This window comes from Aethalodelphis obliquidens, unplaced genomic scaffold (genome assembly GCF_003676395.1).
Source record: "Aethalodelphis obliquidens isolate GAN/ISIS:26980383/991018 unplaced genomic scaffold, ASM367639v1 scaffold4, whole genome shotgun sequence".
Lineage (NCBI taxonomy): Eukaryota > Metazoa > Chordata > Mammalia > Artiodactyla > Delphinidae > Aethalodelphis > Aethalodelphis obliquidens.
The window spans coordinates 56,906,554-56,919,756 of NW_020837948.1; the positions used below are offsets into that span (position 1 = coordinate 56,906,554).

A 13,203-nucleotide genomic window follows, 5' to 3' on the forward strand; every position below is an offset into this window, starting at 1 on the left:
ATTCCGTGAGGTTAGGCCCCCCAGGAAAAGAAAGCAAATTCCTATAGGTCTGGCTTGCAGAGAGAAGCATCCCTAGTGGGAAAGTAAGCAGCAAGATTCTACGGAAGTGGGAGAGAAATTTTTTCTGTTTCAGTGCATCTATTTCGTGTTTCGTCTATATGAAACAGGCGTTTGTTCAGCAGCCTTTAAACTGATGAGGGCTTCTTGGAACACACTTTTCCTTCTTAACCAACGTCATTTAGAATTAGAGCTTGAGTTCGGAATGCCGGGTTTGAGACCTATGGAGGTCAGCGACTACGTCTTGCCTGTCGTCTCCCAGGGCCCAGCTCAGTGCCTGTCACAAAGCGGGTATCCTTAAATATTTGCTGAACATAAGAATCCTGTTTGATGTCCTAGTTCAGTGGCCGCTCTGTGTGCTTTTTGTCCCGTGCACTGCCCACTAGTTAAGTCACAGGCGGTGAGTTCTCCAGCGGGGACCTACCCTCTCTAGGTCCTGCACACATTATTCCTTAGGCTTTAAGAGTCCAAAATGGCACCACAGTGATCTTCTAGCCATCAAAGGATATTTAGTGAGAAGGCAGAATATGTACTCCCCGATGTAAAATAGAGATGTACTGCCCCCTGAAATCTGACTTACCTTAATGCATTATGACTCTAATCAAGAATTTACCCAAATCTTTTAAAATAAAAGCTATATTTCCCACTTTCTTCACCTTTGGGGGCGGGAGGGTAAGGAATTCCATAAACACCACCTGTAAGGTAACTTTAAGGTAAAGGGACTTCCAGTTTATCATTTTATAGATGAGAAATTTCAAGTTTTAACCATTCATTGTAGAAGGAATAAATAAGCTTATTAGCTGCTACCTGAAGCAATGATTTGTCTTAAACGTAATCCATTTAATCCTAAATTCTGACCTATCATGCCACTAGTTTATAACTTACCTCTGACCATCAGTCTGGAAGAAAAGAGTCACAATATATTTTTGAGCAAAAATAAAAGCTTTGTGTATCAGGTGGGAATTGCATTAAGGTTCTAGTAAAAGAACTTAGTTTATAGTGGCTTATTAAACAAATTAGGAGGTTACTCTATTACATTAAAGAAGTCTGGAGATGGACTGTCCAGAGCTGGTAAGGTGGCTCTACCAGCTCTTTAGAGACTCAGGCTCCGTCTGTCTTTCTGCTCTTCTATTCGTAGAGCATATTCCCAGCCTCCAGGTCAATTCATTTTACAATATGGCAAGGGACAAAAGGACTTTCCCAAGGCCCCACCCAGTGATTTCTGTTTATATCTCACCCCTTGCTGCAAGTGGGGCTGGGAATTGTGTGTGCGTGTGTCTTTCTGAGCTGGACACATTATTCCCTCTAACAATAAAGCGTTCTATAAATATGGAAGAAAGAGAAAATACTTGTTGAGTAGGTAAATAGCAGTCTGCCACACCTAGTTTTCAAATCAAAAGGTACTTAGTAGAGTGGACAGGGCCAGTGCCCTAGAGAAACATGCTACTCGGCACCCTTCATAGTTTGACTTTGTTTTTATAGTGTTTTTCCTAAGTTATTATTGATATTTGGTACCTCAGACTGTAATGATACCCTTAGTTTACAACACATTATCAACATTAGCCCATGGATGGCTCTTCTCTTTTTCTGTTTTTGGGCTTCTTTTTGTTATTTTGGTTTTTGTTTTTGTTTTAAAATTTCTCTGTAACCCCAGTCCCCAGTCCCATTACCTCCTTTCTGCCAATATGGGCACCCAGCCTCGCATGCTTGATATATGACCTTAAATATAAATCTATCCTATCCTTATATTTCCTGTGCATTTCTTTTGCATAAGTAGTATTTGGTTTTAGATCTTATGCTGTTTCTTATTTTTTCCACACTAAAGATGTTTTTAAAATTCATATATATTGCTATCGTACATCTAAGTGCTGCATAGTATTCCAAGGTTTACATATACCACATTTTATTTACCTATTACCCTAGTTGTCAACATCTAAGTTATTTCCAATTCTCTATTAATACAATTGATGCCACAATGAAAATCCTTGTTCATGCCACTTTATTGACCTGTGCATTCATTTCTTTGGGATATATAGCAAGGCGTGTGATCTCTGGCTCATAGGGCAAACATTCAATTTCACTACGTTCCACTACATTGCTTTTCAGAATGGCACCAACAGTGCACAAGGAGTTCTTTGTCCTCCACATTCTCTCCAATACATAATATTAGTCCCTCCTGTACATTTTTTTGCCATTTTTATGAGTGTAATGAGGTATTTCACTGTTGTTTTAATTTGCGATTATCAGAGAATTTCATATATTTATTGAAATGGCTATTTGGACTTTCCCCTCTGTGAACTGCCTATTCATAATTTTTTTGCCTATTTCTTTCCTGTTATTTTGCAGTTCTTTCTACAATCTAGATATTAATCCTTTACAGTTTCAGATATTGCAGAGATCTTTTCCCAGTCTGTCATATATCTGTTAAATTCATCTATGGTGTCTTTTATTGAACAGAATTCCTTGATTTTTATAAGTCAAATCAGTCTTTATTCAACTTCATTTTATTTCATATGTTTTATGATTTGGGCTTTTGAATCTTATTCGTGAAGTCTTTCTCCACCCCTGAGTCATATTTTCTTCTGTAAGGTTATAATTTTAACCTTCACTTATAGTTCTCTACTTTAACTGGAGGGATTCAGGTGTATTTTTTCCACACACATTTATCATCTATCAAGTTCCCATATATATCTGAGTCCATTTCTGAGCTCTCTATTCTCTTCTGTTTGTCTGTTAGCCAGAACTATTCTACATTCAACACTTTGATTTTGTAGTATATCTTAATATCTGCTAGGGCAAGTTCCCACTCTGCTTTTATTTTTCAAAATTGACCTACTCATGAACCTCTATTTTTCCATGTAAATTTTAGAATGAGTTTGTTGAGATCCTCAAAAAATACAAAGGAATTTTTATTAAGATTACATTGAATATATAGATTTATTCAGGAAGAAATAGCATAAAACTTTACATTGTTAAGATATCCCATCCACATACATTCTTTTTGTTGTTGTTGTTCAAATTATTCATTCTCTTTTGTCCTTTCATAGAGTTTTAATACTTTTTCTGTAAAAGGTCTTGGGCATTCTTTCTAAGGTATTTCCTAGGCACTCTGGTGTTTTATTGCGAATGAAAATTTTTTTTCTAGTATTTTAGAGAAAGAAAAGTCAAAGTGATGGATAATTTTCTAGCTTGGAGAAAGAAGGTAGGGACCATTGGAGAAGAGTATGTTACACAGGGGAGGGTTGCTTTAGTTTTGATTTTGTTGACCATATGGAGTTTGAGGTTCCTTCAGGACATCCAGTACAGATGCTCAGTAAGTAATGAGCATTCTAGAAGCCCGTCTGAAGCTTAAGAAACAGATCTGGCTGTAGAAGTAGTGTGTAAAGCAAACACAAATGGCTCCAAGGGCTAAGGAGATAAAGCAAATAAATGCACAGGGCATAGGGCAGCAACTACTCAGTTCTGGAGAACTGTGAACCCACGTGGGAATGTGAACCCAGTGTTACAGAGCTTCTGACTTTTCAAGGAAAGCCAGAAATTTGGATTCTTATGGGACATCTGTTTAAAAACAATGGTTCAGATTAGAAAAATCATTTCTATGGTTTCATGATTACATCCTCTTCACTGTACATGTGTGCCTCAGGTGCTGCTCTGGAGTCCTATTTTTACGATCACTGCCACTGCCATCTTTGCTCCTCTCCTTCCCCTTTCATTGTTTTCTAATTTGTCTTTCTTTTCCTTTCTCTTTCCCCTTGATTTTATGATTCTGTTTGAAAAAGTTTAACTCTCTCTCTATATATGTATCACTAGTCAATAATAGAGCTGTTCTTATCTATGCAGTGATTCAAGTAAACCCCACGTCTAATTTAATCTTCAGCCCTTTGATTATCACTTGTAGTAGATGCTGTGGAAATCACATTAATGGCCCCACTTCTTTATCTATCCTGGAGTCACATCCTTTGCCATGTGACTTTGTGGTTTCCTTCACTATAGAGGCCCTCCTTTCCATTTTTGAATCTGGGTTTGGCTGTGTAATTTGCTTTGGCAAGTTGAATGAGGGGATGTGCCAGAACAGTGGACCAGTTCCCAGCCCATGTCTCAGAAGGCCTTAGTATTTCTGCTTGCTTTCTTGGATTCCTGGCCTTGCCATGAGAAGGACACACCTAGGCATATATGCTGGTCTCAGAAGGAGGATAAATAACACATAGAACAGATCTGTTCCAGCTAAGATACTCTAGCTAAGCCCGACAGAGGCCCCAGGAAAACTGCAGACCCTTTGCAATCCCAGCAGAGATCAGCCAGCCCCACACCACCCCAGATTTGTGAGGAATAATAAATGGTGGTTGTTTGAAGCCACTGAGCTGGAGACATTTTGCATGCAGCAATAACAGATATTAACCTGATCTAAAGCCATTCCAGGAGCCTGTGAGTTTCAGCAGGCTGGAGCCCAAGCACTGAGTTACTAGGATACAGGTATCCCCCGTCTTTCTACAGTTTGAGTTTTACCACTTTGCTTCTACGGATACCTGTTTTTGCTAACAAAAGAAATCTGGAGAGGATTTCCACTTTGATTTAAAAAGGCAAAAGCTGAAAATAGTGTTCAGCATTTGTTTTGCAGCACTCAGAGCAGTGAGCTTGGCACCACCAAGCTCCTTCCTGAGAACTACCCTCAGCATCTCAGCATCAACCTCCGCAGATTTGAACCGTGTCTGTGAACATCTGTTCTTTATCTCCATTTATTTTGTGCACCCATTAGAAAGATGTGTCCTAAGGTATCAGAAAAGCCTAAGAGAGCTCGTAGGATGTTGTGCTTAGCATAAAACTGGATGTAATTATTTTGATCGTGGTGAAGAAAATAGACACTGTGCATGCATCGAACTTGACTGCGTCCACCACTTGTACTAATTGCACCCAGAAAGAGAGATTCTTCAAAGCTGCTGAAGTCACTATTGGTTCTGCTAGGAGCAAAGTGTACAAAGTATACAAAGTGCAGCGTTCAGTTAAGTTATCCTACACCTAAGGAGTAATCAGTCAGTCTTTTCAATAAGCTGAAACAGAAAGCACTGGTTGATGGTGGTGAAAATGTTGCAAAAGTGGAATTTAAAGGTAGTCATGGGTGATTTGATCAGTTTTTGAGGCGAGGGGAGTTTCATAGCTTAAAGTTTACTGGAGAGAGTGCTTCAGCTGATACTGAAGCTGCCTAAAAAGGTCCCAGAAGAACTGAAGGAAATAATTACAGAAGGTGGTTATTTGTGTAAGCAAGTGTTTAACTGCAAGGAAACAGCAGTTTATTGGAAAAAGTTGCCAAGCAAATCATTAATTTCAATACAAGAATAGCAGGCTAAGGGACACAAAGCATTGAAGGACAGGTTAATGCTAATGCCTATTATTAACACCACTGGTGATGCTGTCCTTAGGCCTCTACTAGGGTACCATTCAGAAAACCCGAGGGCACTTAAAGGCATTGATAAGAATACACTTCCTGTTGTGTTTCATTCACATTCAAGTGTTTGGAATACCCAAGTGATTTTTTCTGAGTACATGAGTGAATATGTTAGTCCTTTTGTTGAAAAATACTGTAAAGAAAATAACCACGATAATAGGTGTCTTTTGATTGTCAATAATTGTGCTGCTTATCCACCTGGCATTACCGAGTATGGCAGTAACATTTGTGTTGTGTTCTTACCACTGAATACAACGTCATTGCTGCAACCGTGTGACCCAGGCCTGATAGCCACAATTAAGGCTTACTCTATACAAAATGTTGAGCTTCCCTGGTGGTGCAGTGGTTGAGAGTCCGCCTGCCGATGCAGGGGACATGGGTTTGTGCCCAGGACCAGGAGGGTCCCGCGTGCCGCGGAGCATCTGGGCCCGTGAGCCATGGCCGCTGAGCCTGCGCGTCCGGAGCCTGTGCTCCGCAATGGGAGAGGCCACAACAGTGAGAGGCCCGCGTACTGCAAATAAAAAAGAAAAAAATGTGATGTGTTTTATTGTAAGTGCCATTGACAGAAAGGGCAACTCTGAAGCATCTTTATGAGAGATTTGGAAAGGCTACAATATAAAACTGGTAATCAACAACCTTGGAGATGCTCTTGATAGGCTAACCGTCTCGATGAGAAATGGCATTTGGAGGACACTATCCTGAAGCAGTGAAGTATTTTAAGACTTTGAACCAGCAACAATAAATACAGCAAAAGTGACTGTGTTTGTGGAAGTTGGCAAAGATGATGTTGAAGAGGTTTTGGCATTCCATGACCCACAGCTGACAGGTGAAGAGGGTCATCCAGGAACCGACCATGAAGCACTTGTGTGAGCTTTCACCCTGACTGGCAGAGCTGCAGTGATTGCAGAAAAGCATGACTTTAATTTTGAAAGGGCACGTAGGTTTAGGGCAGTTTTGCAGGATGTTTTCAGTACCTACAAAGAATTCTGTGACAGCATATTGCACGAGGCTGAGCAGTCAAGCACATTGTCATATTTCAGGTCTTCCACATCAGCCAGAGCAGACATCACGGCAGGCAGACACAGAAGGTGTAGATGTTAGTGACTTGTCTGCCCTGATGGATTTAGATGGTGATGAGATCTTAATAGGTGACTGTCTTCCTCTCCCTCCTACCTGTCCTCTACCTCCCACCTCCCCAGCCTCCCATGCCTCAGCCTGACACACCATCATCGCTACCTCTCTGCCTTCCAGTGTGCTTACTGTCTTCCCGGTTCTGATAAGTGAAACTACACTGTACCATACATTATTTCTACTTTATCCAGCCTATGCATTTATCATATCACTCCTGCTTTTACCCTATGTTCGTGTTATTTTAGGTTTTATATATTATTTGGTATGATTTGGTAGGTTATTTTTGGGTCTGGGAACACTCACACATTTTTCCATTTAAATTAACGGTAATTGCTTCTTTGCTTTACGCAGTCTTGGCTTACGAAAGTTTACGTAGGCTTGCTCTACTTTCGGATCGTGAGGGAAACCTGTATTCCACAACCGAAGAATACTATCAATGAACTAAAACCTGATTTATATCCAATTTCTTTTAGCGTATCATCAATTCTACATTTAATGAACACTCACCTGTCATAATTTATGTTGAATCTGGTAGCTAACACTCTCCTGTCTGATCCTGCTATTTGATATCACACAAGAATATCTGGGGAGCCATAGCTTTTCAGTAGTTCTGATTTATTGCTCTGTATTACTTCTGGTCAATTGCCCATTAACTGTTTCCTCCCCCTGGAGACCCAAGGAAAGAATGGGTGGGTGTAACACTAAAACCCTGGAGTGATATTAAAGGAAGGAAGCCAAAGGAAACTAGGCAGCCCATCTTCTCCACCCCCAACTGAAATACTTACAATTTGCACCTTCATTGTACAATTGTGTAATGAGTAAAAAGATTACTATATTGTAAATTTCCCCATGCTGCCCCCACCCATCACACATGCCTAATGTGGAGAATGCTGACTCTCCAAGGAGAGTCTCTCCACTAGACCCATTCTAGACCTTTAATATGCAAAAATCAACCCTTTAGACTAGGGCAGTACTTTATCAAACTCAGTGGTGATGGACCATTAAAAAAGTTCCAAGCTATTGTGGATTGATACTTTTGTAAAATATAACGAAGTGTGTGGGTGAATAGGAAGAGGAGAGATTAAGGGATGCAAGAAGTTTCTGGGTAGTAGGAAATGATTACCCTTCAATAACTTAAGAGATACAAGTTAAAGTTCGGATGTGTAAAAAATTACTTGGCTATTTGAATTGAACTTTGAATGCAACTGACCATCATTAGGTTGTTGGCATTAAAATTGGATACAAATACAAAAATTTGCAATTATGCATCATTGCTAAATTCTTTTGAGGGTGTTCATTGCTAGTTGGTGCCTTTCAGGCATCCTACAGCATAAGTGGGAAGGTGACTAGATAGTTCTTTAAAAACATCACTCAAGTCAGCTTATGCTGAACTATGTCTAACTGCCCATTGGTGGAAACGTAGGTAATATCCTTGTCCTGAGCTTGAGTTTTTAAGAAACTTTTATTCACAATGTTAAATACATTCATTTTCTCACTGCCTCCAAAGTTCCTGGGACTCAAACCCTTTCTGCCTTCAATTTTTAAAAATGTTTTTGTGGCAGACACTGCTGGTTGTCAATCCAACAGCCATTCTCCCTTCTTCCTTACAAGGGAACCCAAATTTTGTTCAGGGTATCAATACACCTAACTAAAAGTCTGTATTTCTTACCCTTCCTTATAGCTGGGTGACCATGTGACACAGTTATGGCCAAAGAAGTGTAAGTAGAAGTCTAGAGGAGAGGCAAGTCTCCTGGGAAAGCCCTTGCTTTCCAATAGACAAGGACAAATTCAGGCTTTTGCCTTTGCCTTTCTCTTTATTCTTATTCTCCCTACTCAGAAAGTTGGTATTATGCTGGACGTGGAGCAGCCATATTGTAACCATGAGGCAATCATGAAAATGAACACCACATTCGAAGGAAAACAAACCAGAAGGATAGGAGGATCCTGGGATGTTAACGACTGATACTGTGAATTGCCTATCTCTGGACTTCCTCTTTGGGGAGAAAAATAAACTCCTTTTGATTAAGTCACCATGGTTGGATTTCTAGTTCATTGAGCCAAATGTAATTTCTAAATGACAGTTATTTTTATGTAGAGTAGTTCGTCTACTTTGCTAGATGTCTTAATAAGTTTTAATAACCTAACTTTTAATGAGTAAAACACTTACTACACTAGTTTCTAGACATACTTTGTAAGAGTTTCAACTCAAGAAATGATTGCTAATAAAATGACACTAAAGCTAAGAAATTAATTCTTGGTGCTGTTTTGGTTAGCAATGGAAGATTTGAGGATATGTAGTTTTTTTCTTGACCACCTTTTGTTTTTCCTCTCTGTGACTGGCCTGGGAAAATTTCCAGTTAAAACAGTTCAATTGGCTCAGAGATGAAAGTTTTATACCCTCCAACCTTTTCTCCAGAAGTCAAGGATTAATTAATTGACAAGTATCCAGCAATTAATATCTTAAAACTTACTAGGAATTTGGCAAAGAAATTGTGGATTCTTTTCCAACCAGTGTGACAGAAAAATGTTCCTGGTGTGTTTTGAAGTTTCTGACTTTTCTCCTTTCACTTTGGTAAATATTAACTGAGAAGTGGTGTATAGAAGTTGTATCCATGGTGGAAAGAGGAGGCTGACTGGTTGTGTGTGCGTGTGTGTATGTGTGTGTGTGTGTGTGTGTAGCATTTGTTTGCTACCTGGGTCCATTTGGAAATTAGAATTTGTTACATTTGTAGGTAACTTTGATTCAGGCTTTTACAAATGAGTAGCAGATTTTTCTGTGAACGTAAAACTCTCTAAAATAATAAAATCTATTAAAAGTGAGTAGTAAGCAGAATACCTGTGTACTGAGCACCACCAGTACACCCCCAAGATAGCAAGTGTTCAGTATATGCTTGCTGAAGTGAACAGTAAGAGCATTAAGTGCATGAGAAAACGCAAGTAATTTATATACCAATGGCTGGAGTGGTGCAGAACTGTGGAACTTACAGAGTTTACGAACTGAAGAAAGTTATGTGAAACATTGGCGATACGTGATTTTTTCCATGGTGCCACTGCCTCCCAGCGTGAGATGTGATCAGCATACAGCCACTCTGTGTGCTGATGCAGCATACAAGGATGCAGCACTTTGCACTTGGCCCTTTCCACTGAGCCCAAGCTTGACCTCGTAATCCCCAACTCTTCACTTTCTTCTTATTCTCCCTATCCTTCATAATCCTCAACACAACTGTTCCAGTCTTTAATATGGTTCTGCCAATATTCTTCTTCATCCTTATTTCTAAAATGTGCATAAAATCTTCAAGACAGGCTTTAAAGGCAAAATAGGGTAACATCTATTTGCTCGACCAAAATGTATGGAACACCAGCTACGTGCCAGGCACGGTGGTGGGCTCTGGGCATACGATGGTGAGTGAAAATAGATTCAGTTCATTGTCATTTACAGTCTAGTAGGGGAGACAGGCAGTAGTCAAGAAATCACTTGCAATTCTAGCATTTCTAAATTCCTATGTGATGTTTAGGTTAACTAAATGTGCTTAAGGCGAATGGACTTGAAAACTTTCAGAAGGCATGGTTTAACACGTTTCTCATAACATGAGATGGCCAGCATAGAACCATATCATCCACTGAATGCAAATTACTTTGTAGAACTACAAGTCTTAAAATGTAATGGAAGTTATATTTAAAAGAAGCACTAAAGATTGTCAAAGAAAGTAGAGTAAGGGAAGTCTTGCAACAAGGTCTTTGGTTCCACTAATTAGATTTAAGAAAATAGCAAAGGAAATTCTCTTCTAGAGAATCAAAACAGACAACTGGGACAGAATAAACACTCTTTCCTTGTTAGGGAACCAAAACATACTCAAAACCTTTCTCCCAATTCTTCCACGCTCAGGCATTCTCCCTGGAGCAGGCAAGTTCGCTCGAGATTGGCACAGCATTGTAAATCAACTATACTTCATTAAAAAAAATTAAATTGAATAAAAAGTGTGAAAAGATAGGAATGTTCAGACCATTTTAATATCCTCATCATTATATAGCAATATATAAAATTAATAGTTTATATTTGCTTATTTTTATTAATTTATGTTTTAATATTTTTAATGTTAAAATGTTGTCACAATTATAAGTGATATAATAATATAGTATGATTTTTCCCCTAGATTCTTAGAAAAGTCTGAAGATCAGTCCAGGATAAGGGAAAGGAGTGGGTTCTGAGTCTACTGCACATCAGTCCATCATAAAGGAACACAAGACTGGAGCTGGGTGAAGGAAAGAAAGAAGTGTCCTTAGAGAAGGCAAGGAGCTAACGAGAGGACAGGTTTTTCCTAAGACCAGAAGGAAACAAGAGGATGGAGGAAAGAGGAACCGGGGGGCTGGGGGCTGGGTTGGGAGCCAGGAGAAGTTGCTCAAGGAGAAAGAGAGGGGATTACCCTGGAAGAGCTGGGCCGATGCATCTGAGATAGGTCCTCCGTGAAGGCTGTTGATTCAGAGCCCGGGACCTGCTTGCAACTGAGCCATCACCTGTGGTTTGCCTGGCTTTCATTCAAAGGAATGTCTCTACTACCTGCACTAGGGGACTCTGACAACTGTCCTCCTTTGGGGTCCATGAGGACTTCATTCCTCCAGCAACCTCCCCTACTGAGTGCCTAGGAAGACTTGCAAACAACCCCTTCTCCCCTATTTGCTGCCCAATGCATACCACACCTCCGAGACACCATTGAACTCATGAACACAAAGAAGAAGAAGAGGACTGATGCGGTCTGGACTAGACCCCCAGTGGAGTGAGTATGGGGAACATCTTACACTTATTCTTGGGGTGGGGGTTTGAATGAATCCATCTTGATGCTGGAGGAGACTTCACCTTCTCTCCCTGCCTTTTTTCCCCAAGATAGAGTAATAGTTATTGACAACTCTCTTGTAATAATTAAAACTATTTAAGAGTATAAAAAAGGAAATTAAAATTAACTGAAGGAAACATTAGAATGACAGGAATACATATTTGCCCTCTTGCTGTTTCAAAGAAGGGCCTGTCCACGATCCTATCGTTTTATTGAAATATATCTACTTCTCACCTTGCTTTAGTTCATGAGGATTTAATGTGAGACCACAATGAATGAATATTTAATCACCAAAGTAATTGTATTAATTTGTTGAAACAGTCTCCTGAAGAGAAAGGACAGAATGTTTGTGAGCCTAACAATCTTGTTACTATCATCAGATTTTATTAAACATAGCCACGGTATTCTGTTTGGCATTAATTATATCTAGATATAAAACAGTTATGAACTAATTAAGGCTCATTTGAATATATGCCAAAAACCTAGAAGAGAAAGACAAAATTGGGTGCTTAAGGAGCTCATTTGGGTTCCAGAGGACAAATAGTACAGAATTAACTTGATAAATTAGTGAAAAGGTTTAAATGCAATGGAGACATAAATGGGGTAGTAAAATAACAATGTTTAGATGGAAACAGGTTAACTAAATCTCAGCTCTGCTACATACTTGCTGGGTGACTTTCGGCAAGTTTCTTAAGCACTCTGTGTTTCAGTTTCCATGTAGAACGGAAACTAAATAATAGAATCCTTCACATAGGATGGTAGGAGGATGAAAAACAATAATGTGTGCCAAGTGCTAAATTTAGAACCTGGCACATGGTAAGTTTGGAGTGAATATTAATCATTTTCTATTATTGTTTTATTTAGTTAATACTTACATAGTGCTTGCTATGTACCAGACACTGTTCTAATTGCTTTACAAAAATAATTCGTTTATGTACTAGGCACTATTTTAAGCACTGTGCAGATACTAACTAGTTTAATTGTCATCACAGTCCTGTGGGATAGGTACTATTATGGATGACATCACCTCCATTTTACAGATAAGGAAATCAAAGGCCAGAGATTAAGTAACTTGTTTAAAGATAACAGCCAGTAACAGTCAGAGCCAGGATTCAAATTCAGACCATCTGCTTTTAGAGGCAGTGCTCTTAACCGTATGCCATCTGTTCTCCACATGTTTGCATCATCGTCAATTGAAGGTGACACATAAGACATTAACATATATACATTTGTTAGTTGATTATTAAAGTTCTTTTCTATCCAACAGATGTTTTCATAAAATTCATGTCACTTTAAAAAACAGAATTATATTTTAAGTGCAAAAATGAGCTTGGTAATGAAAAAGTACACATGGAGGGACTTCCCTGGTGTATCAGTGGTTAAGAATCCACCTGACAATGCAGGGAACACAGGTTCAAGCCCTGGTCCAGGAAGATCCCACATGCCGTGGAGCAACTAAGCCCGTGCGCCACAACTACTGAACCTGCGCTCTAGAGCCTGCAAGCCACAACTACTGAGCCTGTGTGCCACAGCTACTGAAGCTCACGAGCCTAGACCCCGTGCTCCGCAACAAGAGGAGCCACCACAGTGAGAAGCCCGCGCACCGCAACAAAGAGTAGCCCCCCGCTTGCCGCAACTAGAGAAAGCTCATGCGCAGCAACGAAGACCCAACACAGCCAAAAATTAATTAATTAATTTTTTAAAAATTACATTAAGAAAGTATACATGGAATCATTCTAG

General features: G+C 39.5%; 1 long non-coding RNA gene across 1 annotated transcript in view; it reads right to left on the reverse strand.

Annotated features, from left to right (window-relative positions):
* Nucleotides 1-5,964: 5,964 nt before the first annotated feature.
* The window catches only part of LOC113613788 (uncharacterized), a 29,472-nt gene continuing 22,233 nt past the window's right edge, over nucleotides 5,965-13,203 (reverse strand). The window contains exon 3 of the long non-coding RNA XR_003430359.1: nucleotides 5,965-6,011. This is a non-coding gene — a long non-coding RNA (uncharacterized LOC113613788). The remainder of the gene's footprint in view (nucleotides 6,012-13,203) is intronic.